This window comes from Lathamus discolor, chromosome 8, assembly GCF_037157495.1.
Source record: "Lathamus discolor isolate bLatDis1 chromosome 8, bLatDis1.hap1, whole genome shotgun sequence".
Classification (NCBI taxonomy): Eukaryota; Metazoa; Chordata; class Aves; order Psittaciformes; family Psittacidae; genus Lathamus; species Lathamus discolor.
Window position 1 is genome coordinate 5,774,535 of NC_088891.1, and position 11,682 is coordinate 5,786,216.

Consider the following 11,682-nt stretch of genomic DNA (forward strand, 5'->3'; position numbering starts at 1 on the left):
CCAGCTTATTTTGTTCAACTTGTTTTCCATTGTAAGTTGTACATGATGATAAGCAGACTGGGAAGGGATCTGAACAAATTGCCCTGCATTTTAGCCCTCAATTATACAAGGTGATCTTATGAAAACAAGAAGTGAAGTCTTGAAAGGTCTCTGAATAGCAACGGGAAATAATTCATGCCAGATTGTTCTTTGTTAGTACCAAACAAGAGACTCCTATAGATTGGCTAATATAGAGAGCTGATGCACATCCTTTACTCTTAAAGAAATTTCTTTGGTTTTCCAAACTAATCAAAACAGGTGAGTTAGAAGTCTAAATGTCAGAGATAGTAAGAATAAAGCACTTGAGTCATGAAGCATTCCAAAATGCCCTGATGGTGCAGTGAATCCTGACAATGCAGTACGAACATTGACCAAGCAAATAAAAGGTCTTCCAAGTTATGAAGTCTGTTATCATTCCAAGAGTGAACTAAGAGAAATCAGAGTGACTTCATGACAATTCATCTGGTAGCTTGACTGTCAAAATAACTGCTTTATGAACAGGAAGTTGTGTCACAGGGCCTTTGCCATCTCAGATATCTAAAAGAATGGAAAGATACCATAGTAAGTTATCATAACAATGTTTTTCATACACAAAGATTTTCAACAAGTCTATAGATGTGGCAAAGCGAAAAATAGAAAGTGTCTGTTTAAACTTATCTACCTCTGCAAATAAAGATTGGTAGTTAAATTACTCCATTTTAAGGCAACTACCAGTTGAGGTTTGGTTTCTGTCAAGTTAGCTTTTTGCTCAGTGAAAGCACATGGTTGCTGTTTGGGTGGCTGTAATAGTTCGGGTACCTGCACAACCGAATCATTTTGGAAATTGGTGCATATTCATGAAGAGTTTAAAATGGAATCTGGAAAATAAGTGGGTTTTTTTCATCATTTACTTTGTGCCCCAAGTCATTGTACAATTTATATAGCTTCAGTCAGTTCTGGACTAACATCATCACCTTGCAGCTCAGCAGAATCCCACACACTCAGGCAGTGACCAGAATAGTGATCTCCAAATATTCTTTGAGGGAAGCATTTGCAAAGAGTTGTAAGCCGCCACTTGATCATATAGGCTGTTAGCAAATATTTATGGTTAACAAAAGCATTGACAGGATGCTGGATTGATTCACAAACACATTTTGGCAGAGAAAAAATGATTCAAATACTGAATAAGTAGTATTTGAAGGGAATAATTGGAACTTCTCTGTAGGCAATCTATATCTGAAAACCACATCTTCTCAGCCAAAGTGTCTTTGGAAGTATGAGATGATGTTCAGTTTTACCCACACCAGCGCAAGCCCCTATATAATTTAAAACCAAAGTGAAAAAACCCTGAAGAATGGTTTAAATTAAGAATCTGAATTTGCTCAAGATGAGGAGGACTTCACAATATTTCACTAGAGGTTCTCGAGTAGGGCAGAAGATCCCAAAGCATGAATTAATGCCAGGGGACTTGCTGTTTTCCTTTCTGTACGTAATGTTACTCCTCTGTCGGCACAGTTCCTGCTCTGCTGGCTCATTCCTGCCTCAGGGGAAGGACATTATTTACTAAATCTGTTTTGGGTTTTAAAGAGGAGGTTTCACATTGAAATACTTGTTTGAGCCAACCCAGCAGAACTTGTGAGATCTGACAGCAGCAGAGGAGAGGCAGCGGTAGACCAGAATGGCTGCCCTCAAAAAAATGGGAGATAAATATTACAACTGAAAGGAAACCTCACTTCCTGCATTTGTGTGCTTTGTTAATATGTAACATGCACATATTATAACTACTTGGTGACAGACTCAAACCCCCTCCGGCTTTTGGGATTCTGTTCAGTATTTTTAATCATAATTTAGGTGTGAGGGTTAGGATTAACAGCAGGCAAACATTAACCATGGCCGTTGGACCTCAATGAGCCTACCAAAATTGCAGAGTGGGTTAGCCAAGAGAATAGTCATTGGGGAAAAATGAAACTCAGATGTACTGAAAATGTGAAAGAAAATTGCAAGCAGCACAGGGAAGGAAGTTGATTGGACAAAATAGGGAACCTTTGCAGCTCTTGATAGGAAAGGTGAAATTCAGTGAGAAAAAGCAATAGAAAGAAGGAATGGGAGAAAACCAGGAAATAATGATATGTCAAAAGGATGCTTATTCTCTGCAAAGAGGGCTCTGAACCCATGAAACAAGGAAAGAGTGAATATTACTCTTTCTTGGCTTTGGTGATTTGCACTGTGGCAATGGAATAATTCTCAGAGATACATGGGAAAGTTATGCTGATGTGGTGTGGGTAGGTCCAAAAGATGGCTAAGCAGGGTGAACAGGAGGAAGTAGGACAGCTGTGTGTTATTTGTTAAAGAAAAAGTTATTGCTGCTTTGCCAGGTGGGTTGAGGCAGAAACCTCATACCTCTATGAAAAAAGTAATACCAGATCCCAAGGGCTGGCTGCATGGAAATCGCTATCCACAGCATTCATTAGGCCATTCGCCTCTATAAAGATCAGACAAATTTATGTTGAGCTAGGTCATATGAGGCCAAAACCTCACCTGCTTCAGGCTTTCAGGGCTGTACTTCAATGACAATTTAGGATCTAATGGAAGGCCAAGAAAGGGGTCACTTTATATCTGGAATATACTAGTATCTAACACTGAAATGATGTAATATGTCTGATTGCACATTATGTATAAATCAGAGCAGCTCTTAGTAGAAGGACCATATGTTCTTCACACCAACGGACATATACACAGATTCCTGGGACTACCTGCCCAGGTTAAGGCAGTGTGATTCTTTTTCTCCCTTCCCCAAAAGCTTGGCCACAGTGCTACAGTCAAGCTGGCCTTAAGAAAACAACCAACAATAGCAACCACGACAAAAAAAGCCCCAAAGACAGCAAGTGTGTAGTCGGGCATTGCTGCCATAAAGCTCAGTGCTGGCATTCTTTAGGAGCAGGGGAGTGGGGGGGTATTGCTGCATTCCCCTGGAATGTGGCGAATGGCTTGTAAATTAGACTCCCTAATGAAACCGCACTGGTGTCCAACTGCAGCAATCATCTGGTTAAAATCAGGCAGTAATTCCACTAATTTTACTGCCCTTCTCCCAGCCCTCAACGCCTCATTTAGGAAAAAATGTTTATGTTCCCCTCAAAACACCTGCATTTTAACTCGGGTCCCCAAAGCAATTATTTTTATTTTATTTTATTTTTAAGACTTTCTGTTGTGAAATGCAACATCCCTCCCTTTTCTGAACCGAAGCACACGGATGCCCTGGGATTCCCAATATTCAGACATGTTTGACTAGCACTGCTTTTCTTACACACTTCACAAGCTTTGCCATCCTATATATTTTTCCGCCCACAGCTGCTGTCCAGAAGTGTTTGGGATATATTTTTCTCTCCCCTTCTCTCAGTAAATGATGAAAAACTACGTAGAGCTGTTTACATTGTGACTAAGGAAGTTAAGGTTGATGGAGGTGATAGTGACTGACACTTATCCAATTTCAGGCTTTCCTAAACGTCTGTGGCTCTTATCATGATTTAGTCTCTACCAGACCTTGTAGACATTAAACAACAAGAATGAGCACTATTCTCGCTCAGGAAAAGAAACATTATATAGTGAATGCTGGAACAGTACCATGATGTGCTGTGAGATCTTACCATCTGCTATTCCATTAGGGTGAGTTATTCATTTTGTCTCCTTGGTTTCATGTTCATTTAAAGCTTTGATAGATTATGACTACAGATCTCCTTCAAAAGTTGTAAGCAGATATCCCCAGGCCGTGATGATACCATTTTTTGAAGCACAGACATCCTGGACAAGGGGAATGGGATTCCTATAAACAGTCAAATGTCTTCCTTTCTCTTCAGTCCTCACAATGCAGAAATATTTGGCCTGCCAGCAAATTCAGAGAGAAAATAAATAAATACAGAGCACACCCATTCCCCAACCATCTGTGAATATCCCCATCCAGTTTGCTGAATTGCCACAGTCCTTTTAATCAGAGCAAAGCTTCAGCCAGGCCAAGGTGTGCCAGTGCTGGGGTGCAGATCATCTGCTTGTGGCTCCTCAGTACAATAAAGCCATACCAGGTAGGCAAAACTGGGTATGGCATCAAATTCCCACCCTGTTTCACCTCAGAGAACAAAGAATCAAGATTATGCAAGGTATTGTAGCTACCCATATGACTGTTTTTGGGGGTTATAACTGGATGGAATAGGAATTTTCCATACTATGAAAATTCCAGGGGGAACAGTAATTTGTTGCAGCTAAAAATTAAGCTTTCTTTTAGCTAGCAAGGAAAATGCTGGCCATGATGATTTCTGAAGCAGCAGCTCAGGAAAACCTGTAGCTTGAAGCAGTCAACTCAAGTGTGGGGCATCACCTCCCAAATCCTACTTTCCTGCTTTCACACCAGTGTAGCACGTTCTTGCTGTTAGTAAAGCTGCAGTCAAACAGGCTTAATGAAGGAGGGAAAGAGTGGTTTGTTTTGATTTCTGGGTCCTCCCAATAGAGAAGATACTTAGAAATCTTTGCCCCCCACCAGAACAGCAGCACAACACCAGAAAACTGTTTTCTTGTGCTGCTGCTGCTTAGATAATCTAGTTATTGTGGACACATGGCAAAATGTTTAAGTGGGAAGCCAGTGTGCTGAATGCAGCTAAGGGCTGATGGAGACCCAGGGATCCAGCATCCTACAAGTATGCAGAGAAGCTCTGCAACCCCTTAGGTAGGGACCTTGCCCTTTTCTCACTGAGTTGAAAGGTAAAAGGAGAAGCTGGTTATCCACTGAAGGGTGAAGCCCACAATGAGATGAAGGAAACAGAACAAACCCAACTCCTTCCCACACCTGGTCACAAGAGGAGATTGAGGAAAAAGAGAAAGGCCTATTGACAGCACCCAGAACACTGGTGAGGGGGAGGCAGTAGCTCAGAAAAACCAGCAAAACCAGGCCCATGTTTAATCTCAAACTTCAAAGCAGAAAATTCCTCAGAGCTAATAGGTCCCAAATCAAAATATGGTCAGGTATGGAACATATGGTCACCACAGCATCCTGGAGGCTGCGAGAGGTGAAAGCTTACAAAAGCAACTGGGATTCTTCCTCTTCCTTTTTTTTCTTCCTGCCTGCTTTCTTTAAGCCTTTGTTTTGGCCTCACTGCATCTGAACTCCCTCGGACTTGATGGTGCAGGCCTACAGCTGAGCAGGATATACAAATGTAATCCCAATAACAAATGGGAATGAAGGAAATATCATATTGAACACTGTATCACATCCAGTTTTAATTAAAATTATCACAAGCAGATTTATGTTCAGTATAACTTTTCCTGCTGTTTCCAGGTTGTATTTATCTTCCAATTTGATTGTTTTTCAGTGCCGTTTATGAAAGCTGCCTCCCAACCAGAGATAATGCTGCATTTTAACACTTTAGCTGGGTTTGTACTTTCAATGAGCTTTCTGTTTTTGAATTTTTACTTGATTTGACATCTTTCTGAGAGCTGGCAGAAGCAATGTGTAGCTTGATGGTTTAAAGTGCACAGTTGTTGGAAGGTAGGGTAGCTGCCTTTCTTCAGCTGACTGCTATTATGAACTCACTGCTGGGACTGAGACTCCACATCAGCAAATAACATCCCATTAAGGTCAAAGAGCCTGTTGAATAGTGTGGTGTCTGTATGAGAAAAGGGAAGGTAGGGGAGCTTCCTGCCTAAGGTGCTAAAGAAAACCTATTTGAAGGTCTAAGCTTTGAATCTTTTTTTGGGGAATATTCTTTTAATTTGAATGAACTCAAATCTTCACACTCCTGGTATTTCTTCTGATGTTTAGCTAAAATATAACAGAAGTGATAACGGCTTCCTTTTACCTCTGAGATTTGTAGTTGGCTGAGTCATTAATAATCTCCTAATTTCTATGTTTTCCTTTCTTTCTGTCTTCAGGGAGCTCTGAAAGCTAAATAAGAAAAAGGGTATTTTACTGGGAGCCTTTTTTGCAGTTTGACAGGTGAGAAGTAGAGAAAGAAACTGGTTTTCATAAGGGAACGGCACAGCTAAAATTAAAAGTAGGACTTGGCTCTTAACAACTCTGAATTACTAGACAATTTGAAACCCACATTTCACTGCTTGACTTTTTTGCTTGGAGAAGTCAAACCAGAACCCCAAACACATCCATTCTCAAACCTTGGGAGATTTCACATCCTGATCAGAGCTTTGCAACATTTCTGATTAATGCATACCAATCCTACTCTGTTATAAAGTCAAATCAATGCCAAATGTGGTGGTGATTTTTTGATAGGGAATAAGCAACAACCACCAATATATTTAACACAGGTCAGTAGACAGCCTACAGTCATGACAGTCTTGAACTAGTGACCTAGAAATGAAAGACTCCTTAATCCCTTTACCAAATCCTAAACCACTCAATTCCTGCCCCACCTCAGCAACCAAGGTCTTTTATAGATGTGCTGGAGGGTAATATGTAAGCCAGCAGAGTGTAAATTAAAGAGGAAAAAAAGGCTCTACTTGCAATAACATCGTAATTGTGGAATTTGAGAAAATAAGGGACTCAGGAGAGGTCTTCAGTCAGCTTGTCTCAAATTCAGTGCAAATTTATTCTGAGAATATTTTGGCACCTGCAAACAGCCCAAAACTTTTATAAGCATCATAGCAGGGGAAAAGTGATGCAAGTGAAAGACTGCAGATAGACTCAGAAAAAGGTCTTGATTGTTCATCTGACCTGTTGGCTTCCTCTGTTGCTACATGAGTTTAGTTTTTTGACTAACTCCATGGATCACCACGACGACATTAGGAAGTCACACTGGCATACAACTGGAGTGTTTAATCAGATCACTTATTTCAGCTCTTGAAGGATGAAACTCACGCCTTGGAAAAGAACAGCAGCCACAGTCCATTTGTCTCTTAAATCCTATGTTGTTTAATCTGGTTTCTTCACCTCTCTCCTGGCACTACCATGTGAAGAGGTCCTCTTCTGTGTTTTCTTAGTCCTTCTCATAGATCCTGACAAGATGTACCATGAGAAAAGTATTCATTTCAGAAGCTGTTTCCTATAACATAACAGAACCTTAAAAAAGGAGTGGGTTTGAATTCTAATTGAATTCAAAGCTACACAGCACAGAGCAACAACAGCAAACTCTGTGCCTGTACAGTTGGAATTTTGCTGCCAAATGTGGTTAAACAGTTTTTCACTTTTCCTCAAAACATGAACATTGTCTAAGTAGAAAAGTATTTCCATTTGTAGAAGGGACTTTTTTTCATTTTGTACATCTGCAGGCATAAAAGGACCGTAATAGACCACAAATTAGATCCGGGAACTGAAACAAGCTCAGCTTGTAACTGAGACCACAGGTCTGTAAAAAAAAAAAACCCTATAGCATCATTTTTGGGTGAGCTCTTTTTTTTTTCTTGTTTGTTTGTATTTTTTTCCTCTTTTATGGCAAAGCAAATGAAAACTCATTTTATATTCAAATATGACACCATCTGTTCCCTGAGTTAGAAAAACTGGGTGAACTGATCCAATATACATTGCATTAGAAGGAGGGGAACAAATGAAGAAAATCTCTCTTTCTCTCATCTCTCTCCTGTTTTGTGTCCCACTGTTCCATGACTTGACCACAAAGGACTTGCAGATGGCACATGAGTGGTTTTTTCCTCTGTTTGATCTAGTCCCTCCATTCTTCTGGGCTAGGATTTTCCCTTTCCCTGTGTGATCTGTTGCCTCCTCTTCCTTCTGAAACAGCCTCTCCTAATGCTTTTCTCAGTGAGGTGACAGAGACCAGGTCATGTAGATCCTCTTACCAGAGTCTTGTGGCTTACGTAGTCTCAGAGTTGTGATGCCACTTGGCAGAAAGGAGAAGTGGTTTGTTGTAGATGACACTTGTATCACTGCTGCTTGTGTTCAACTATTCTACTTCTCCCTTGATCCCATGTAGCAGAAGAAGCTACCTTGCAGGACTGGTTTTGACCAAGGCAGAGGTAAGGTGCTGTCCTGAGGATTGCATCCATAGGAGTTGGAAGTTCCAGCTGTGGCTTCTGGATCAGTCTTACAAAAGTCCCTTTGGTTTTGACCACAGCTATTTGGAACTAGGAACAGAGTAAAACAGATCCCTTGCAGTCATCACTGGTCAATCTTTGGGCAGTAACTAAACTGAAGGAGAAAGGGGGGAACTAAAAACCCACCATGTATGGAAGTCTCTGGGAACATGAAAAACACCCTTATGTAACTTTTAAGATCATCAGTTGTAACAACATGACAAAAAGTTCCTGCATCAACCACTACCCCCCACCTCCCCTCTTAAAAAAGTCCCTAAGCTACCCTGAGTCTGACAATGGCTGGTTGTGAGGCATATGTTAAACAGTTTTCAGTTAACATGGGCAAAGGAAATCGGCTATGAAACTGTATTAAGGAAATATGAGACTACCGTAATCTGCATAAAAATAAATTTGGGTATATTCCCACCACACAGTTGCACTGTGGAATTGCAGGAAGTGGGCTAATGGGAGGGGAGCTTTGCTTTCCCTAAAGAAAACCTGCCCAGGATTACTTTTTTGTAAAAATAAAGCTACTTTCATATTTTTCTTATATTGCTGGCCTGTGTTTAGAGTTGAGTGAATAGTTTATATTAAATAATTTCCTCTGTGAAATGAACCTTGTATTATTATTGCTCAAAGGCTGTTGATAACATGCTACAGTTTCCTGCACTTACTCTTTGTTTCTAATGGTTCAGCAGCTTGAAATCATATCTGTGTATTCCTGTAAGGATTGATCTGGGTTTGGGTTGAGTGTTTGATACCTCTGTGGCATTGGAGCTGTGTTAGTTATGGTGATGGACTCCTTTGCTTTTCACCTTTTCCATGCCCCCTTTGGCAGGGACATGCTGCTGGGGATCCCAGAAGTAGAGCTAATCCAAGAATAATTGCTGCTGGGGTGGGCTGTGGAGAAGGCAATGCAAAGAGAAAAGGCTGTGTGAGGTTTCTCTGGTGCTCACTGGAGGGCTCATATAAGCAGGGCCCATCACCCAAGGGGACCTTTGTCCCTCTCCAGCGCTGTTCCCTGGCTGGAAGGCAGCAGGCTGCTACAACAGCCACAGCACAGGCTTCCCAGTTTGCAGGAAGCAGGTTTGTTTTTTGTTACCCTTTTGGCTTCGCTCCCAATTGAACGGCAACCAACATTTCTGAAAACTTGGAGCGAAGCAAGGCCTCTTGTGTTTCCGCCTGGGAAATCCTTGGGGCTAATGGGGTGCACATGCCTGGTGCCACTGCAGCCCGCTGCCGGCCAGACCCTGGCAGTGAGTGCTGTTGTACAACTATAGGACATCATGGGAACCCCCTGAGCACTGGGGGTCTTCACCTGGGCCACCCTTTGCTCCAGCCATGTGCTCTAGAAGTTCTGTCTGACTGGATAAATCATCATTATTTTAGTCCTGACAGAATTCCCATTCGGAAAAAACGCAGCTCAAGTTATGTTCAATAGTTTGGAGGCTCAATAAAACGGATATTTGCCTTGGTTTTGTTGCTAAAGCCAAGGTTGTTTGAGCAGTTCTAGAGTGCTCCTTTGGGCACACCTATGGTCCCACCCATCAAAGCTCCCATGTTTTCCCACCTTTAAGGGGGAGAGAATTCATCTCACCAATGATATTCCTAGAAGCAGGCATGAACTCAGAGCAGTCTCTGTCACACTTCTGTGGGCAGTTGTTTCAAGCAGGGAAAAACAGGGAGCAGAGGGAAAGAACCATTTCAACAACAAATGTGTCTAATGCTTTTACCCCGTGAGCCACCAATGCTGCCAGCTGGGTGTTTGCTGAAGGAAGGCAGCAACCAAATACAGATCAGGACAAGGAAGGACAAAACTTAGTTGGCTAAGAGCAAATCTGAACTTTTCATGTTGTAAAGTTGGAGGAAGGAATGCAGTCCCCTCCTTCCTTCCCTGCCACTCGCACACACAAAACAACCTGAAGCTTGTAGTTAAGAAAATAAACTGCAGAGAAAGCCCCCGAAGGGCCTTGGCAGCAAACTGTTCGCACTAAATTGGGAATCTGCACACTCATAGTCTGAAATAAATTAAGATGTTGGGGGGTGGGAAGGGGGGAAGAAAGGAAGGGAGGGGGAGAAGACAGGGGAAAATCAACAGCTCTGGGGTGAAATGCGGGTTGATGCTGCCTCATCATTTTTAAACCTAAAATAAAACAAGCAAATTTTCTCTAACTGCAGGTCAAAAAGAAAAAAAAGGGGGGGGGGGGGCTGGAATATCTTCCCTCATCTGTTCATGGTAATTACTAACAGAACGCAGCCCCTGCCAGCTGCAGAGTTCATGGATAAATGGAGGGACATATTATTCTCTCTCTCTGGGATCAAAACCCCAAACTTTGTATCTCAATTTGCCTGTGGTATGTCTTTCATATACTCTTGCAAAGTCATTTCATTGAGCTGAATGTTGTTGGGACTTTTTCATCAGACAAAAACTGTGATGTTTGCAGGCTTTCAAGTTTATTTTAAGTTGGCTTCTGAATGAGAAACATGACTCCTGCAATTTCCCAAACTTTTATTATGTCATTATAGTGTATTTATTATTGGATCTATCCACTTTCCTTGTTAGCAGCCAGGCACAGCAGAGTGAGTTCATACTCTAACCTACATATGCTGGCTGCTGCGGATGCAACAGGGTGTAGAAGTCCTCTGGAGTAACAGGTACAAACCATGTGAATATTCAAAAGGGACAAGATTAGCACATATTCACCAAAATATCTCAAATGTTTGCTCTGTGATACCAATGAAAAGTACTTATTGATTTTTCTTGAGAAGTCCATTCCCATGGTATGGCAATCTCTGATTCATGTGCTGTTGAAGTGGTGATGATAGACCTTGCTGAGCATAGTGTAGTTAGATGAAGGGGTTGATAGCCTAGTTCTGATATTTGCCATCCACTGATTTTTAAGGCAGCTTAGGGTCCTAGGCCAAGCACAGACAAATAGAACAGCCTTGAGGTTTCTGGAAGTTGTCATGAGAAGTGATCTTGTAATAAATACAATAATTGGGGGAAATAAAGTTAGCTTAAAAGCAGTTGTGATTAAAGAAGCTGATTGTGCCGTACAATTTACACCATCCTACTGCTGAACATCCCCAAAGATCAAACAGTCCTTCCATCACAGATAGTAACAGACAATTAAGAGTCACAAACTGTGTGTACATCTGTGTGTTTGCATGCACTGTTTCAAGCAATACAATGATGGGATGGGTATTCTTGTTGTTTGAGGAGTTAAAAGATAAGCCCTGTTCTTTGTGGATTGTTTAGCAAGACCTAGAAAGCATGTGGTTTCATTGTGATTTGGTGGTCACAGGTAAAACTGGTGATTTGCAGCATTTTTCAAACCTCTCTGGTACGTGAGCATGGAGACCATTCCCTTTTCTGCTGCAGAAATAGTGGAGAGTGATTAATGAGAATTATGAGAATTTTTGAGAAAGCTATTACATCATTTGTCAGAGTAAGAGACAGAGCATGAGAAAGGAGAAAAAAACACAGGAACAGAGATCAGGAGATGTAACTATTATCTGTCTCATACTTGCTATGTGACCTTGGTCAGGGCCCTGCATATCGGTTTCCTAGCCATAAAACAGACGGAGTTATCTTCTTTCACTACCTTTCAGAATATTGGAAGGTTTAATTCATGCCTC